Below are 19,512 nucleotides of genomic sequence, written 5' to 3'. Positions count from 1 at the left end.
CTTGGGGGCGGGGCCAGCGCGTCATAACCGGGCGCCGGTCTCAGGCTCAGGGGTCAGAGAGCAGGAGTCAGGCTCAGCTGGGAATTGTCCCTGAAGAGGGCCTGGGAACAGCGCAGGAGGGTCAGCACCGTGCGCAAATGGGAAACAAACTCCCTCTGTCTGATTCTCTTGTAATAAATGGAGGAGCTCCAGTTTCTGGGACCGGGAGGTCCTGGGAGAATCTGGTTTTTGCTTTTTTGAAAACACACGGTAAAGTAGCAGAGAGCCATTCTCTCTGAGGATGCCGGCCAGTGGCAACATGGCCTGCTGCAAAGGCCTGTAGTGATTTTGAGGAAGTTTCTGTTTCCTGTCAGTCTGGGGGAAAGAGGCCAAGTTTGTGCGCTGTGCTTGTACCTGTCACGTCACCAAGCCAAACTGCTTGGGTGGGGCATGGCAGGGTCTCAGCTCAGATACACCCAGTTTCTTCTATGCTAGAGCCAACGCCGTGCCAGGCACTGTTGAGAGAAGCGTGTGACACAAACAGTCAGGGAATCCATCATACATTGATTTAATCCTCCATTCGAACATATTGCTTTCTCCCTCTCTTTCCCTTTCCCCTCTAGGAGTTAACCAACATTCCTCAGGTGGTTTGGATGAATCATAGCCGAAATCGACAGACAGACTTCTCCCAGGTAGTGACTCTGTCCAAGCCTTGTGTCGAAGTCCCAGGAGAAGAGTCTGCTTTCCGTCAGGCCTGTGAGCAGGGAATTGCCCGCACAGTGAATTCTTTATTTATTTGTAAATGATGGCCAGGTTTAGAGATACTAATCTATTTATTTCTCGAGGAGAGGGGACCTGATAACCTTTTTAGGCATCGCTATACGAGGCAGGAAAAGGTTAATAGAGTTAGTATGGCAGTGTCCTGAGGACAGTAGAGAAACCCCCAGCTGCAGAGAGACCTGGTCTTTGCCCTGGTCAGACGCTCCCCATATCCGGATTCTTCAGGAACAAGTGCTTACACAGAAAGAGAAGGGGCTGATGCTACAGATGGGGCCTGGCGAAGGACACACAGTTGTTGCTTATGCAATGCCAGCATTTCCTAGTGTGACTTAGGCATCTGGCAACCAAAAAACGCACTGAAGTGTCCTTCCAGCCATACTCTGCCTGGGCTGTTGGGATTTACTAAACTATGAAGAGAGGGCTTGGACCCACCACTTACTGGCCCCTTGGGCCTCAATCTCCTCTTCTGTGTCACAGCTGAGGACCACCTGTCCAAATGGCTGCCATGATTGTTCAAGAGATCATCTCCAGAGCCCCAAGCCCAGGACTTGCTCCACGGCAGACACCTGGTAAGTGGTGGCTGTTTCCACTGTCCTCTCCCACAGTCTAGAAAACATGCTGTTGCCATTGCTGCACCGTCCCGTTCTGTGGGCTTCCCTTTTGCCATCTCCTTGCACAATTGTGCCTTTCACTGCCACCAGCCTTGCCCAGGATCACCACTCATTTCCAACTGAGAACATTTTTTAAGTGGCAATTAGGCTTCTAATTAAGTTATTTATTTATTTATTTTGTGTGTGTGTGTGTGTGTGTGTGTGAGTGAGAGGAAGATCAGCCCTGAGCTAACATCCGTGCTAATCCTCCTCTTTTTGCTGAGGAAGACCAGCTCTGAGCTAATGTCTATTGCCAATCCTCCTCCTTTTTTTTCCCCAAAGCCCCAGTAGATAGTTGTATGTCATAGTTGCACATCCTTCTAGTTGCTGTATGTGGGACTTGGCCTCAGCATGGCCCGAGAAGTGGTGCGTCAGTGGGCACCCGGGATCCAAATCCAGGCTGCCAGTAGCGGAGCGCGCGCACTTAACTGCTAAGCCACGGGGCCGGCCCATCACCTGTCTTCTGATTTGCCAGCTAATCTAATCTAATTAAACTTCCTTTCGCGATCTCTAACTTGTTGTGATTAATTGGCTCAGATCCTTGCAAGCAGAGTGAGCCCATTGCTCGGTATCAGCAACAATGCAGCCATTTCTAAGGGATTTCCCAAGTTTAATACATTTGTAGGATTCTCTCCAGCAAGAATTATGTCATATTGGCAAGGATGAAGTCATGTCCAAAGGCCTTTCCTCGTTCATATCATTTCGAGTTTCACATCAGTATGAATACTATGATGTTGAATAAGATGTGAGGATTGGCTAATTGAACAGATTTGCAGGATTTATCTCCAATATGAATTCTCTAATGTTGAGTAAGGTGTGAGTACTGGCTAAGGTCTTTCCCTGTTCCTTACTTTAATAAAGTTTCTATCCAGTATGAATTTTCTAATCCTAAGTTGTGATCCAAAACTAAATGCATTTGTGAATTGATATAATTTGTACATTTTTTCTGCACTGTATGTTCTCTGATTTGAGTAAAATCTGAGCATTAACTAAAAGTCTTTGCCATTTCTTGGGTTTATAGGATTCTCCTCAAAATACAATCTCTGTCCTTGAGCAGAAGAGTAGAATTCTTTTCACGTTCATTGTATTTCAAGGGTTTTTCCTTTGCATAAGCAACTTTGTTTTATGGTGACTAAATTTATTTGGGAATTGTTTTATCATATATATAATATTGAGATTCTCTGATTCCTTTTGTGAAAATTTTCTTGTTTAACAACCGCTGACTTCAAGTGGGAACTTTCACCAGGTTTGTTACATTTGCCTCTTTTTTACCCAGTGTTTTTCTTTAGCATGGATAACCCTCTTTTACCTGAAATGCATCCCCCTTCCCCCATACATCTCAAATTAACCTTTGCATTGTTACTTTTTTTCTGAAATGAAAACTGTATCAATGTTAGTACACACAGATATCCTAGCTAGATACCTACCAGGTAGACTCTGTAGAATCTAGATCAGCTGCCATGTACATGTCAATGATAGCTAGTAAGATATAGATAGTAGGATGAATAATGCACATCAAAAAGCAAGAATACAACCATAGGGGACGGCCCAGTGGTGCAAGCGGTTAAGTGTGCGCGCTCCATTGTGGCGGCCCGGGGTTCGCTGGTTTGGATCCCGAGCGCGCACTGACACACTGCTTGTCAAGCCATGCTGTGGCGGTGTCCCATATAAAGTGGAGGAAGATGGGCACGGATGTTAGCCCAAGGCCAGTCTTCCTCAGCAAAAAGAGGAGGATTGGCAGATGTTAGCTCAGGGCTGAGCTTCCTCACAAAAAAAAATACAACCATAAACAAACCTAAGAAAATTTCACATCATCTATATAAAAGAAAATAAATAAACTGTATTCCTGAATGCAGAATCAATACTGTAAAAAACCAGTTGTCCTTAAACCTAAACCATGAATTTCAGGCAATTTGAATCAATATCCTAAATAGGATCAGGGGCCTATAGTACAATTCTTCATTTTAATTGGCAGGAAAAAATATATATATAAAAACAGCCAAGACTATTTTGAGGATAGTTGTAATAAGGGAAGACTTATAAGATATTACACTCCAGAGCCAGCCCTGATGGCCTAGTGGTTAAAGTTCAGTGCTCTCACTGCTTTTGTGGCCTAGGTTTGCTTCCCGGTCATGGAACCACATCACCTATCTCTCAGTAGCCATGCTGTGTCGGCAGCTCACATAGAAGAACTAGAAGGACTTACAACTAGGATATACAACCATGCACTGGGGGTTTGGGGAAGAACAAAAAAGAGGAAGATTGGCAACAGATGTTAGCTCAGGGCAAATCTTTCCCTGCCAAAAAAAAAGATATTACACTCCATTATAAACTATAGTAAATAAAACGTGGCATAGAGCAGAATTAAAGAAACATAATAAGAAACCCAAAATCAGAGTCAAGTATATGAAATACTAAATGTCTGAAGTTTAGCTAATAAGAGTTGGAAAAAATAAGAAATTGAGAAGGGAACTTGTCTTGCTATATATAAAATTATTATAAATCTAATTAATACTAGGTTATAATGGCTGACAAAAAAGTCAGGATAAGGCAGAGATCTACTGTATATCCATGCATATATGGAAAATAGTATATGACAAAGGTGTTGTTTCAAGTTTGTGGAAACTCATAAAGTCGGTATGATGCAAATTTATCTGTAAGGGAAAAAAACTTTGAACCTCTACATCATATCATATACAACGACAAACTCCAGATGGATTAAAATTAAATATGACAAAATAATAAAATATCATAATGAAATATAAGAGAATGCTTTATAACTTTGTGATGGAGGATAAACAAGAACAACCCAGAAGCCATAAAGTAAATCCTAGACCTCATTAAAACATCTTTAAAATCCGAAAAAGAATATATGTCACAAAAAATCAAAAGACAGGGGCTGGCCTGGTGGCACAGCCGTTAAGTGCGTGTGCTCCGCTTTGGCGGCCCGGGGTTCGCAGGTTTGGATCCCGGCTGTGCACCAACGCACCATTTGTCAAGCCATGCTGTGGCAACGTCCCATATAAAGTAGAGGAAGATAGGCACGGATGTTAGCCCAGGGCCAATCTTCCTCAGCAAAAAGAGGATTGGCATCAGATCTTAGCTCAGGGCTGATCTTCCTCAGAAAAAAAAAATCAAAAGACAAGCTGTACCTTGGGGAAAATATTTGCAACACTTATGACAGACAAAGAGTTAATATCTTTAATAGACAATATCCCCAGAAACTGCTATGTAAAAGAGAATATACAAACAGAAAATTGGACAAAGAATGTTAAGAGACAAGCCACTGAACAAGAAAAAAGTTTTTATTATTTTGAAATTAGTTTTGTTTTTCTGTTGAATGGTACACCATGTGGATATAGTTTCAAAGGAGGAAGAAAGGAAGTTAATATTTTTGAGGGGGAAGTATGATGAATCTCATGGCCACATTTCTGACTCTTGACTTTTTTCTAACTTCTACTCCTCCATTTTCTACTGCCTACTGCACTTAATGCTTAGAAATCTAATTCACACCTCAAATCTATTAAGACCTAAACAAACTCATCATATTTTTAATCACACAGTAACCCACAATCATTGTATTAGAATTAATGAGAAGAAACTAGAACCCTCTGACTTTGCTGGTGGGAATGTAAAAAGGTACAGCCACTTTGCAAAAATGGTTTGGCAGTTCCTCAGACAGTTAAACATAGAGTTAACATATTACCCAGCAATTTCACTCCTAGGCATATACCCAAGAGAATTGAAAACATATGTTCACCAAAAAAAACTATACGTGAATGTTCATAGCAGCATTATTCCTAACAACAAAAAAGTGGAAATAAACCGAATGTCAATCAACTGATGAACAGATAAACAAAATGTGGTATATCCATACAATGAAATATTACTTAACCATATAAAGGAAATGATGTACTGATACAATGTATAGCATGGATGAACCTTGAAAACATTATAAGTGAGAGAAGCCAGACGCAAAAAGCCACATATTCTATGATTCCATTTATATGAAATATCCAGAATAGACAAATCCCTAGAGATGTAAAGTAGATTAGTGGTTGCCAGTGGCTGAGGGGAGGGGGGAATGGAGAGTGACCGTTGATAGTTTATTAGTTTGCTAGGGCTGCTGTAAAAAAGTACCACCACTGAATGGCTTAAATAACAGAAATTTATTGTCTTACAGTTCTGGAGAGTAGAGGTCTGAGATCAAGGTGCTGGCAGAGCCCATGCTCTCTCTGAAGGCACTAGGGAAGGATCTGTTCCAGGCCTCTCTCCTAGCTTCTGGTAGTTCCTTGGCTTGTGGCAGCATAAATCTAATCTTCACATGGTGTTTTTCCTGTGTGCATCTGTTTCTGTGTCCAAATTTTCCATTTTTATGACACCAGTCATATTGGATTAGGGACCCACCCTAATCCAACATGACCTCATCTTAACTAATTCCATCTGCAATGACCCTATTTCCAAATAAGGCTGCATTCTGAAGTACTGGTGGTTAGGGCTTCAACATATGAGTTTTGGAGACAGACAATTCAATCTGTAACAAATGGGTATGGAGTTTCTTTTGGGGGTGATGGAAATGTTCTGGGAATTAGAAAGTGGTGATGGTTGCACAACATTGTGAATATACTAAAAACCACTGAATTGAGCACTTGTGATTGTGAATTTTATGTTATGTGAATTACATTTCAATTAAAAATTACCAAAAAAATACCTTAACCCCTCTGGCAAGGTTGACTTTTTCAATCTTGGGTACAGTGTTATTCCCCATCACATCTGTAGAATATAAGCTCCCATGAGGACAGGGTTTCTTTGTATATTTTGTACCTCAGTGCCTACAATACTGCTGGGAACATAATGGATGATCAAGAAGTGATTGTTGAATGAATGAATAAACAAATGGAAGGTTTTATACCTTGTCTTAAATTTGTGCATTTGAGAAGTAAAATACTTTAAAATTAATTTGGTTTTACTAATTTGAAAAGATATATGCATCTCTATGTTCATCACAGCATCACTCACAATAGCAAAGACTTGGAAGCAACCCAAGTGCCCATCAATGGATGGCTGGATAAAGAAGATGTGGTTTATGTATACAGTGGAATGCTACTCAGCCATAAAAAAGATGAAACTGTGCCATTTGTGACAACATGGATGGACCTTGAAGTTATTATGCTAAGCGAAATAAGTCAGACAGAGAAAGACAAATACCATATGATTTCACTCATATGTGGAAGATAAACAAGCACATATTACAAAGAACAGATTTCCCAGAGGGGAAGACATAAGGTGTGAAGGGCCACATGTGTATGGCGATGGATGGAAACTAGATTTCTGGTAGTGAATGCATTGCAGTCTATACAGAAGCCGAAATATAATGATGTGCACCTGAAATTTACACAATGTTATAAACCAGTGTGACCTCAATAAAATAATTTTTAAAAATTAATCCAGTTTTAAATACTACAGTCAGGGCCTAGTCTTAGAGAAGAGTTTCTTCCATTTTGAGAACAATTAGCATTATTTCCTAATTTATTTGGTATTTGGTGATCTACAAACAGGGCCAGTATTTGAAGAAGATCCAGGGACCACTGATCTAGTCCAAAAAATTAACAATCACATACTACTCTATGCTTACACAATGTGTACATTTAGGCAGACGTAAGGGCAAGAATTATATTCTTTTTTTACTAGAGACTGTTCCTACTAACAACATTTGATGACCTTACCACCTTATCCCTGTTTAGAAGCCCCTAGTACTTTACTCCAGAAACGAACCTGACCAGGGTGGACATGGAGCCAGCTTTGGCTCAAAGCAGTTCAATGGCCTCCTCCCATCCCAGCCCTTGAAAGTCCTTGGGTCAAAGCAGTGCCTTATAGTCTTCTCATTGCAGAAGTCTTCTCATTGCAGCCTTAGTAGAGAGGGATGACAGGGTATAATTCAGAGTCATAACTACTCAGAGAGCTTTTTAACTGAAAATAAGAGGAAAGTAACTGAACTCATCCTCCTTAAAAAATTTCTCCCAGACAGTCTCCTTGACTGTCTCCCATGTACCTACTCTCTTAACACTTGCTTTTAGATTCCCATTTTCTCAACTGCTCTCCTGCCTTTCATGTAGCCTCTCTAGATGGTTCCCTCATTGGCTGAATTCAACTAGAAGCCAGAAGGCAAGAGAGCTTGGTGGATGCAGAGGCCAGCCTCCTAAGACACATGGAGCTGGGTAGAGAAGGGTGATGAATGGATCTGTAGAAGCAAAGGGGAACATCCAGCACAGACATGAGGGGATAAATTTGCTGATTAATAGAGTTGTCAGGATTTGAAACCCCATGTTCATTGGTGAATTGTACTAAGTATTCACGGCGTTGGAAAAGGCCTTCAGTGTTATCCCTAACAGATGCAAAGGTGCCAGGCCTTGAACCCCACATCTACCAGTCATTGGATGTGGGCTGCCCCTGGAGACGGGGCATGACTTCGAGTTAGGTGACTTTCTTCAGCCAAGGGCAATTCCTGGAGACAGACTCAGCTGAGAGTTACCGGCTGCCAAATCTCCAAGCAGCTGAGAGAATGAGTAACTTAGTCCTAAAGGGGGAGACATCGGAGAGGCACACTACTGCATACACTAGAGTTTATTACATTACTTATCGAGGCCATTTGATGCTTCTGAGATGGAGAGAGTGAATGATGGTTCGAAGTAATGAAACTGGAGCCTGAGTGAGGGACAAGGGAATGATGGAAAGGAAAGGCAAGGAGAATTAAAGACTGAAGAACAAGTGATTGGTTCTTTAGATTATCAGTGATTGATGAGATCTTTCCCTTATAGTAACCTCTTATGAGTGAAAATGGTGTGACTTCATATTGTCCACTGGAGTACTGGGGCTCTCTTGTGAGCCCAGATAGGCAGACAAGAAGAAAAGCCTGTCAAAAGAATCTTTAGGAAAAAAATTTTCCTAAGGCAGGTTTTGTTTTGTTTGGTTCTTTTCTCCTCAGTCCGTATCATATCATTGTCGAATGTCTAACACAAGTCAAGCCCTGGTCAAAAGGATGAATTCCTAGTTTGCTAAGGATTTTTATCATGAATGGGTGTTGAATTTTTTCAAATTTGTTTTGCATCAATTGATCCTTTAGGTCATTTTTTCTTTAGATTGTTAATATGGTGCATTACATTGATAGATTTTCAAGTATCAAACCTTCTTTGCATTCCTGGAACGAACCCACACAGTCATAGTGCATTATTTTTTTAAGTATTGCTGGATTCAATTTTTTAATATTATGTTGGGGATTTTTGCACACCTTTTTCATGAGGGATATTGGTATAGACATTTCTTTATTTATAGTTAATCCAATTGGTTGGGTTGCAGGACTCAAGTCTTACATTTTCCTTCCAGGAGTTCCCAACATCCTTGTGGTTTTACCTCAAAGCAACCACATGTCTCTTGCCCAGTTCTAAAGCTCTTAGATCAACACAATGTACCTATCTCCAGATTTACATGACAACTAGACTCTTTAAAAGGGAAGCCTTCTTAAATGCTTCACTCAAAATTAATTTTCTCAAAACCAGTACATAAAAAGTGAGAAATACTTTCAACTGGGTTTTTAAAAAGATCTATCTGACCTACACTCTGTTTTCTCCCTATGACATTTATTTATTTATTTAATAATTTTATTTATTTATTTTTTCCCCCAAAGCCCCAGTAGATAGTTGTATGACATAGCTGCACATCCCTCTAGTTGCTGTATGTGGGACGTGGCCTCAGCATAGCTGGAGAAGCGGTGCGTCGGTGTGCGCCTGGGATCTGAACCCAGGCCGCCAGCAGTGGAGTGCGCGCACTTAACCGCTAAGCCGTGGGGCCGGCCTTCCCTATGACATTCATATAATCAGTAAATAAAGCATTTATAAGGAAATGTGAACATATTAACAACGCTTATTCTTGACACTAACAACGTGTAGTCCAACTATCAGCCTGACTGGTGTATGGCCAATGGTTGTGTTCATCGTTGTCTTGGCATCACAGTCTCTGTATTTCTCAGACCCAAGGGGCCTTCTTCCGTGTTGGTGACCTGGTCCTGTCTTGGTCAGACTGCAGTGAGTTCCTTGTCTTCCTAAGAGTCACCCTGGCACAGTCATTAAAAGCATGTGCTTTAGAGCCAAACTGCCTGAGTTTGAAGCCTGACTCTGCCCCTTACTAGCTGTGTGGTCTTAGGCAAGTGACTGAAACTCTCTGTGTTTTGTTTTTTTCATCTGTATTATTATGGGAATAATGAGCGTACCTACTTCTTAGGACTGTTGTGGGGACTAGACAGAGTTAATATCCATAAAGTATTTAGAACAGTGCCTGATACAGAGTAAGTACGGTATAAGTGTTAGCTATTATTGTCATTATTTCAATTTAACTGAGATCCTTTTGAATTCAGTGTTGATGGCCTTCGCCAGCCTCTTCCACTGCCTGTGATATTTACTGACATTTTCCAGTCCTGGTTTTTCTTCACAGTAAACTTCTCTTTTGCCTTCCCAGTCCCCTGTAAAAAACAAAACTGTTGGGAGAGGCAGTATCATCAAGCAGTCTTTCAACTCTCACTTGGCCATATAAGAATGGGCATTGGGCCTGGAACACTTCCTTACCAAGAGATAGCCCACATAGCCTGTGCTTGTGTGAATATCTTCCCCTGTTGCAAACTCAATGTATGCTGCTTTGTTCTGCTTAAGCATGTGTGTCATGTGGCACCTGACCAACCACACTGCTACATCTGTCCAATGAGGGGAGGGGACAGTGTCCTTCCACTACAGCACAAGTGGGGTGCACATAGGTGAATTGCCCTGTGTCAGCTACAGGGAGAGACCTGCTGGCCATGGGGGACCAACATCCACTATTGAAGCTGATCTTGCCCTGTCTCTTCTCTATGTGAGTAAAGCACTGTTCCATCAAGTGCTTGACTGTGTTGTATTTTCCTTGGCGACTCTGATACCAAGATGCAATGGGCAGAAGTGTTTGGAATCCTCCCCTGGGATTGGTAACTGGTACACGGTGTTCTGCTTGGCAAAAACGAAGTAAAACAAAAAATCCCACTCAGGAAGTTCATTTGCAAGAATGACAGGTAGGGGGCCAGCCCCGTGGCTTAGTGGTTAAGTGCACACGCTCCGCTGCTGGTGGCCCGGGTTCAGATCCCGGGCGCGCACCTGCGCACCGCTTGTCCCGCCATGCTGAGGCGGTGTCCCACATACAGCAACTAGAGGGATGTGCAGCTATGACATACAACTATCTACTGGGGCCTTGGGGAGAAAAGGGGGGAAAAAAAAGGAGGAGGATTGGCAATAGATGTTAGCTCATGGCCAGTCTTCCTCAGCAAAAAGAGGAGGATTGGCATGGATGTTAGCTCAGGGCTGATCTTCCTCACAAAAGAAAACAAAAAAAACAAAAAAACTAAAAAGCGAAAAAAAAAGAATGACGGGTAGGCCTGGGAGGCTATGGTGTCATGAACTCCTGGCTGCAGTTCCAGTTCAAGCCAACAGGAACTAAGTCACCCTGACTGGGTCACTTACTGTCCTCAAAGTTTCTCTCCAGCGTGAGAAAACCAAATGAGCGAGGGTAGGAATACATATCTCAAGGCCTGAACAAATGTTAACTCAAAAATCAAGCAAAGATCCCCATACCCATGTCCTTTCTGGGAATGTTCCTTTGGAAATGAGGATTTTCTGCAGAGTTGTTGAGAGTCCCCTGTCCAGTATCTTGAATCCAGCCAGAGTCCTAGCAGGACTGACACTCACAACTGCAGTGGGAGAAGGGGAATTTTGCTATATTTTTTGATGGGTAGCTCAGGGTAATGAGTTAATATTTATTGAGTGAGCATCCACCTCTACTACACTACTGTGCCAGGAACTATGACATGTATAAAACAGACAATGAGCTGTTGAGCATAAGGCAATTCTCTTGGCATACAGAGGCTTCCAGTAGAGCAGAGGGGCAGAAACCTGTCTAAGTTTAACAATGCTATATATGCAGGAGTATAATAAATGCGTTAGAGGGACTTTGAAAGAACAAGAGAGAGCTTCCAACAGAAAATTGGGGAAAGATTCATAGAAGTGGCATTTGAGCAGGGCATTGAAGAATGGCCAGAGTTTAGTGTGCGGATATGGGAATGGGGGTGAGAGGAGAGAAGGCTATTGCAGACAAAGGAAATAGCGTGAATAAAGTACAGAGGGGGAACAGGAGTGAAGGGCAGATGTGCAGGAAAGGGTGAGTTGGTATGAAACGAATGGGGAGAGATAGGGTGTAAAGATGGATTTGACCAGACTTGACAGTATTTAAATGCCACACTAAATTGGATTTTCATTTTTAGACACTGGATACAACTGAAGGATTAAGAGAGCAGGCAAGCCGAGATGAGAGTTGCACTTTAAAAAGCTAACGTGCTGACATATAGACCAACGGAATAGAATAGAGAGTCCAGAAATAAACTTTCACATTTATGTCAATTGATCATTGACAAGGATGCCAAGACAAGTCAAGGGGGAAAGGAAAGTATTCTCCACAAACAGTGTTGGGAAAACTGGATATCCTCATGCAAAAGAATGAAGTTGGACTCATACCTTATACTATAACCAAAAACTAACTCAAAATGGATCAAATACCTAAACACAAGAGCTAAAACTATAAAATTCTTAGAAAAAAACATAGAGAGAAAGCTTCACGACATTGTATCTGGCAATGCTTTCTGGATATGACATCAAAAGCACAGACAAGGGGCCGGCACAGTGGCAGAGTGGTAAGGTTCAGTGTACTCCGCTTCAGTGGCCTGGGTTCATGGGTTTGGATCCTGGGTGCAGACCTACACCACTCATCAACCTGTGCTGTGGTGGCGTCCCACATACAAGATAGAGGAAAGATTGGCACACATGTTAGCTCAGGACCAATCTTCCTCACCAAAAAATGAAAAAAAAAGCGCAGGCAACAAAAGAAAAAATAGATTAATCAGACTACATCAAAATAAAAAAACCTCTATGTATCAAAGGACACTATTAACAGAGTAAAAAGGAAACCCACAGAATGGAAGAAAATCTTTGCAAATCATATATCTGATAAGGGAATAATATCCAGAATATACAAAAACTCCTACAACCCAACAACAACAACAACAAAACAAACAACCCGATTAAAAAATGGGCAAGGAACTTGAATAGACATTTCTCCAAAGAGGATATACAGATTGTCAATAAGCACATGAAAAGATGTTCAATATTACTAATCATCAGGTAAATACAAATCAGAACCACAATGAGATACCACTTCACACCATTAGGATGGCTATTATCCAAAAAACAGAAAATAACAAATGTTGGCCAAGGATGTGGAGAAATCAGAACCCTTCTGCATTGCAGGTGGGAATGTAAAGTGATGTAGCTCGTGTGGAAAACAGTATGGCGATTTCTCAAAAAAATTAAACATAGAATTACCATAAGGTCCAGCAATCTCACTTCTGGGTACATATACAAAAGAATTGAAAGCAGAGGCTCAAACAGATATTTTTACACCATTGTTCATGACATTATTATTCACAATCGCCAAAAGGTGGAAACAACCCAAATTTCCATCAATGGATGAATGGATAGACAAAATGTGGTATATATACACAATGGAATATTATTCAGCCTTAAAAAGGAGTGAAATTCTGACACATGCTGCAATATGGATGAACCTTGAGGACATTATGTTAAGTGGAATAAGCCAGACACAAAAGGATATATGTTGTGTGATACCACTTACATGAGGTACCTAGAGTAGTCAAATTCATAGAGACAGAAAGTAGAAAGGTGGTTTCCAGGGGCTGGGGGGAGGGGGAAATGAGAAGTTATTGTTTAAGGGATACAAAGTTTCAGTTTGGAGAGATAAAAATGTTCTGGAGATGATGGTGGTGATGGTTGTATAACAATGTGAATGTACTTAATGCCACTGAACTGCACACTTAAAAATGGTTACAATGGTAAATTTTATGTTATGTATATTTTACCACAATAAAAAAACGTTAAACTGGCAACAGTGTGGGTATGGAGAGAGACTTGAGACAAAGAGTTCTGCCAGGATGAAATGGCCATGCTCCAGATTAGACACTATAAAATCTGGACCACAACCATCTGAACGCAGAGAGGAGCCCTCAGTCTCAGAAGTTCTATGTTAGCAGATTTTCACTCCCTTTCTCAATTTGAAAGTATTTGGAGGCTGGCATTTAAACATGTAATATTTGTTCACTGCTGTCTAGTGAATAAATAGTCTAAAGTCAACCCACATGATAACTTGTGCTTCCTGGACTGTATCTATCTTGGATTGAAACGACTTTGACTCAAAATTCCAAGTGTTATCATTGCAGTAGCAAAATTTTTTTAAACAGCTTTATTGAGGTATAATTTACATACTACTATAAAATTTACCTGTTGTAAGTGTTCTTCTTCTTTTCCAATCAATATGCTATTTATTTCTTTTTCTTGTCTAATTGCCCTGGCTAAAACAAGCAGTACAATGTGGAATGGAAGTGGCAAGAGCGAACACCCTTGTTTTGCTCCTGCTTAGGGAGAGAACTTTTAGTCTTTCACCATTAATATGTTAGCTCTGGGTTTTTCAGAGATACCCCCTATCAGGTTGAGGAAGATCCCTTCTATTCCTAGTGTGTTGAGTGGTTTTATCATGAAATGCTGTTAGCTTTTGTCAATTTTTTTCTATGTCTATTGAAATAATCATGTGGTTTTTAGCCTTTATTCTGTTAATATGGTGTATTACATTGATTGATTTTTGTATGTTAAAATACAACCTTGCATTTCTGGGATAAATTCCACTTGGGCATGATATGTTATCCTTTTTACATATTGCTTGATTTGGTTTGCTAGTATTTTGTTTCAGGGTTTTTTTCCGTATCTGTATTTATAAAAGATATTGGTCTGTAGTTTTCTTGTGATGCCTTTGTCTGGTTTTGGTATTAGGGTAATACTAGCCTCATAAAATAATTTGGGAAGTATATCCTACACTTCTATTTTTGGAAGAGTTTGTGCGGTGTTAATTCTGTAAATGTTTGGTAGAATTCACCAGAGATGCCATCTGGTCCTGGTCTTTTCTCTGTGAGAAGTTTTTTTTTTATATTACTGATTCAGCCTCCTTACTTGTTATAGGCCCATTCACATTTTCCATTTCTTCTTGAGAAAGTTTCAGAAGTTTGTGTCTTTCTAAGAATTTGTCCATTTCTTATCGGTTATCTAATTTGTTGGCATACAATTGTTCATAGTATTCCTTTAAAACCCTCTTTATTTCCTTAAAGTCAGTAGTAAAATCCCCTCTTTCATTCCTGATTCAATAATTTGAGTTTTCTCTCTTTTTTTCCTACATAAAGGTTTGTCAATTTTGTTGATCATTTCAACAAACTAACTTTTGTTTTTTTTTATTTTCTATGATGTTTTTCTAATTCCCATTTTATTTCCTCATTAATATTTATGATTATCTTACTTCCGCTTGCTTTGTGTTCTGTGTGCTCGTCTTTTTTCTAGTTTCTTAAGGTGGAAGGTTAGGTTGTTGATTTGACATTTCTCTGGAGACTTCTTCTCTGACTCAAGTGTTATTTAGAAGTGTGTAGTTTAATCTTCAAATATTTTGAGATTTTCCAGCTACCTCTGTTATTGGTTTCTAGTTTAATTCCATTATAGTCAGAAAGCATACTTTGTATTATTTCTATTATTTCAAATATGTTAAGGTGTGTCTATGGCCCAGTATGTAGTCTATCTTGGTGAATGTTCCATGGGAGCTTGAAAAGAATTTGTATTCTGCTGTTGTTGGATGAAGTATTCAATACATGTAAATTAGAGTCAGTTGATTGATGGTGCCATTCATTTCCACTATATCCTTACTGATTTTCTGCTGGCTGGACCTGTCAATTATTGATAGAGGAGCGTTGTAATCTTCAACTATAATAGTGTATTTGTCTACTCCTCCTTGCAGTTCTATCATTTTCTGCCTCAGGTATTTTGACGCTGTGCTGTTAGGTGCATACACATTAAGGATTGTTATGTCTTCTCCTTGTTCTGAAGTCTACTTTGTATAAAATTAATTTAGTTACTCCAGCTTTCTTTTAATTACTGTTAGCATGGTATATACTTCACCATCACTTTATTTTCTAGAAATATTTTATTGTGGTAAAATACATGTAATGTAACATTTTAACCATTTAAAAGTGTGCAAGTAAGTAACCTTTAGTACATTCACAATGTTGTGCAAACATCACCACTATCTACTTCCAGAACATTTTCATCACCCCAAAAGGAAACTCTATACACATTAATCAGTCATGCCCCATTCCACCCTTCCGCTAGCCCCTGGTAACCACTAATCTGCTTTCTGTCTCTATGGATTTGCCTATTTTGAATATCTCATATAAATGGAATCATATAATATGTGATTTTTGTGTCTGGCTTCTTTCACTCAGCATGTTTTCAAGGTTCATCTATGTTGTACAATTTATCAGTACTCCATTACTTTTTATGGCTGAATAATTTTCCATTGTATGGATATACCATATTTTGTTTATCCATTCGTCAGATGATGGACATTTGGGTCATTTCCTCTTGACAATTGTAAATAGTGCTGCTATGAACATTCATGTAGAAGTTTTTATTTGAACACCTATTTTCAATTCTTTCGGGAAAATACGTGTCTTAGTCTGCTCAGGCTGCCATAAGAAAATACCACAGATTAGATGGCTTAAACAACAGAAATTTATTTTCTCATAATTCTGGGGGCTGGAGGTCTGAGATCAAGTTGCCAACATAGTCAGTTTCTGGTGAAAGCTCTTTCTGGCTTGTAGATAGCTGCCTTCCTGCTATATCTTCACATGGCCTTTCTTCAGCGCGTGCATGTGGAGAGTGAGAGAAACTGAGCTCTCTGGTATCTCTTCTTATAAGGACACTAATCCTACCAGATCAGGGCTGCACCCTTACAACCTAATTTAACATTATTTCCTTAGAGGCCTCATCTCCAAATAGAGTCACACTGGGGGTTGGGACTTCAACATATGAATTTGGAGGAACACAAACATTCAGTCCATAACAATACTCAAGAGTAGAACTGCTGGGTCATATGGTAATTCTATGTTTAACTCATGGAGGAACCACCAAACTGTTTTCCACAGTAGCTGCACCATTTTACATTCTACCAGCAATGTATGAGGGTTACAATTTCTCCATATCCTCACCAACACTTGCTATGTTCTTTTTTTTAATTTTAGCCATCCTAGTGGGTTCTAAGTGGTATCTCATTGTGGGATTTATTTGCATTTCCCTAATGACTAATCCTGTTGGCATCTATTCTATTGCTTATTGGAAATTTATATATCTTGTCTGGAGAAATGTCTATTCAAGTCCTTTGCCCATTTTTAATTGAGTTGTTTCTCTCTTTTTTGTGAAGTTGTAAGAGTTTTTTTTAATATATTATGGATAGGAGACCTTTATCAGATATATGATTTGAAAACATATTCTCCCATTCTGTGGGTTGTCTTTTCACTTTCTTGATTGCATCCTTTGATGCACAAAGGTTTTTAATTTTGATTAAGTCCAATTCATTTATTTTTTCTTTTTTTGCCATGCCTTGCTGTTGTATCGAACAGACTATTTCCAAACCCAAGGTCATGAGGATTTGTCCCTATGTTTACTTCTAAGAGTTTTATGGTTTTACCTCTAATATTTAGGTTTTTAAAATCCATTTTGAGTTAATTTTTGTATATGGTGTGAGGCAAGGGAACAACTTCATTCTTTTGCATGTGAATATCCAGTTGTCACAGCACCATTTGTTGAAAAGCCTATTCTTTCCCCCATTGAATAGTCTTGACATGCTTGTCCAAAATCAGTTGGCCATACACATATGGATTTATTTTGGACTCTCAATTCTATTCAATTGATCTGTATGTCTATCCTTATGCCAGTACCACACTGTTTTTATTACTGTGGCTTTGTAGTAAATTTTGCAATCAGGAAGTATTAGTCATCCTACATTGTTTCTCTTTTTCAAGATTATTTTAGCTATTCAGGGTCCCTTGACATTCCATAAGAATTTTAGGGTCAGTTTCCTCACTTCTGGAAAAAAAAAAAAAGGCCATTGGTATTTTGATAGGGATTGTATTGAATCTGTAAATTGCTTCAGTTGACTATTGCCATCTTAACAAGATTAAGTCTTTCACTCTATGGACATGAGATATTTTTCCATTTATTTAGGTCTTCTTTAATTTCTTTCAATGATGTTTTGTAGTTTTCAGTGTACAAGTCTTTAACCTTCTTGATAAAATTTATTCTTAAGTATTTTATTCCTTTTGATGCTGCTGTAAATGGAATTTTTAAATTTCTTTTTTGGATTTTTCATTGCTATTATATAGAAATACAACTGACTTTTGCATGTTGATAATGTACCCTCCAACTTGGCTGAGTTTGTTTATTAGCTCTAATAGTTTTTTTTGTATGTGTCAATTTTTAGGATTTTCTATATAAAGGATAATGTCATCTGTGATTAGAGATAGTTATACTTTTTCCTTTCCAATTTGGATGCTTTTTTTTCTTTTTCTTGCCTAGTTGGTCTGGCTAGAATTTCCAGGACAATGATGAACAGCAGTGGCAAAAGCAGACATCCTTGTCCTATTCCTGATCTTAGAGGGAAAGCTTTTAGTATTTCACCATTGAGTATGATGTTAGCCATGGGTTTTTCATAAATGCCATTTATTATGTTAAAGAAGTTCTCATCTATTCCTAGTTTACTATTTTTTATCATAAAATGGTTTGGGGTTATGTCAAATGCTTTTTCTGCATCCATTGAGATTATCATGTGGTTTTTCCTTCATTCTTTAAATGTGGTGTATTACATTGATTGGTTTTCCCATGTTGAACCACGCTTACATCCCTGGGATAAATCCCACTTAGTCCTGGTGTATAACCCTTTTAATACGCTGCTGGATTTGGTTCACTAGTATTTTGTTGAGGATTTTTTCATGTATATTCATAAAGGAAAATGATCTGTAATTTTCTTTTCCTGGAGTCTCTTTGTCTGGGTTTGGTATCAGTGAGTTAGAAAGTTACCTCATAGAGTGAATTAGGAAGTGTTACATCCTCTTCTACTTTTTGGAAAAGTTGGAGAAGGATTGGTGTTAATTCTTTGAATGTTTGGTAGAATTCACCAATGAAGCCATCTGGTCCTAGATTTTCTTTGATGGAAGTTTTTTATTACTGATTCAATCACTTTTTACTTGTTATATATATATTCAGGTTTTTTATTTCTTCTTGAAACAGTTTTGGTAATCTATGTGTCTCTAGGAATTTGTCCATTTCATCTAGGCTATCTATTTTTTTGGTGTACAGTTGTTCATAGTATTCTTTATAAACCTTTTTATTTCTATAAGGTCAGCAGTAACGTCCTCATTTTCATTTCTGATTTTGGTTGTTTGTGTCTTCTCTCTTTTTTTCTTAAAGTCCAGCTAAATGTTTGTTAATTTTGTTGATATTTTCAATGAATCAGTTTTTAGTTTAGTTGATTTTCTATACTGTTTTTCTATTTTCTATTTTATTTATCTCTCCTGAAATTTATTATTTCCTTCCTTCTACTAGTTTTGGATTTAGCTTGCTTTTCTTTTTCTAGTTTCTTAAGGTGTGAAGTTAGGTTATTGATTTAAGATCTTTCTTTTTTAATGCAATCATTTACAAGTATTAATTTCCCTCTGAGCACTGATTTTGCTGCATCCCATGAAGTTTGATATGCTGTGTTTTTATTTTCATTCAGCTCAAAGTATTTTCTAATTTCCCTTATTATTTCTTCTTTGACCCATTGGTTGTTTAATTTCCACATATTTGTGAACTTTTCAGTTTTCCTTCTGTTATTAATTTCTAGTTTAATTCCATTGTGGTTGCAAAAGATACTTTATATGATTTTAATCTTTTTAAATTTATTGAGGGGCCAGCCCCGTGGCTTAGTGGTTGGGTGCACGCACTCCGCTACTGGTGGCCTGGGTTCGGATCCCAGGCACGCACCAATACACCGCTTGTCCAGCCATGCTGAGGCGGCATCCCACATACAGCAACTAGAAGGATGTGCAAATGTG

At 39.0% G+C, this 19,512-nt stretch overlaps 1 protein-coding gene and 1 long non-coding RNA gene across 4 annotated transcripts in view; one reads left to right on the top strand and one right to left on the bottom strand.

Annotated features, from left to right (window-relative positions):
* LOC101398697 (uncharacterized) overlaps positions 1-19,512 on the bottom strand; it is a 727,039-nt gene that overhangs the window by 28,506 nt on the left and 679,021 nt on the right.
* The window catches only part of LOC147911938 (uncharacterized), a 29,266-nt gene continuing 9,758 nt past the window's right edge, over positions 5-19,512 (top strand). Inside the window, exons 1-3 of one of the 3 annotated variants that reach the window (XR_015550573.1) lie at positions 5-120; positions 603-671; positions 1,237-2,102. This is a non-coding gene — a long non-coding RNA (uncharacterized LOC147911938). Of the gene's footprint in view, positions 121-157; positions 672-1,236; positions 2,103-6,418; positions 6,854-19,512 lie in introns of those variants that run through there. The other 2 variants (XR_015550571.1, XR_015550572.1) reach the window with 2 other exon arrangements.

This window comes from Ceratotherium simum, chromosome X (genome assembly GCF_057802395.1).
Source record: "Ceratotherium simum simum isolate JZ-2026a chromosome X, ASM5780239v1, whole genome shotgun sequence".
Classification (NCBI taxonomy): domain Eukaryota; kingdom Metazoa; phylum Chordata; class Mammalia; order Perissodactyla; family Rhinocerotidae; genus Ceratotherium; species Ceratotherium simum.
Note: the sequence above shows the minus strand (reverse complement) of the source record. Positions and strands in the feature narration are given on the sequence as shown.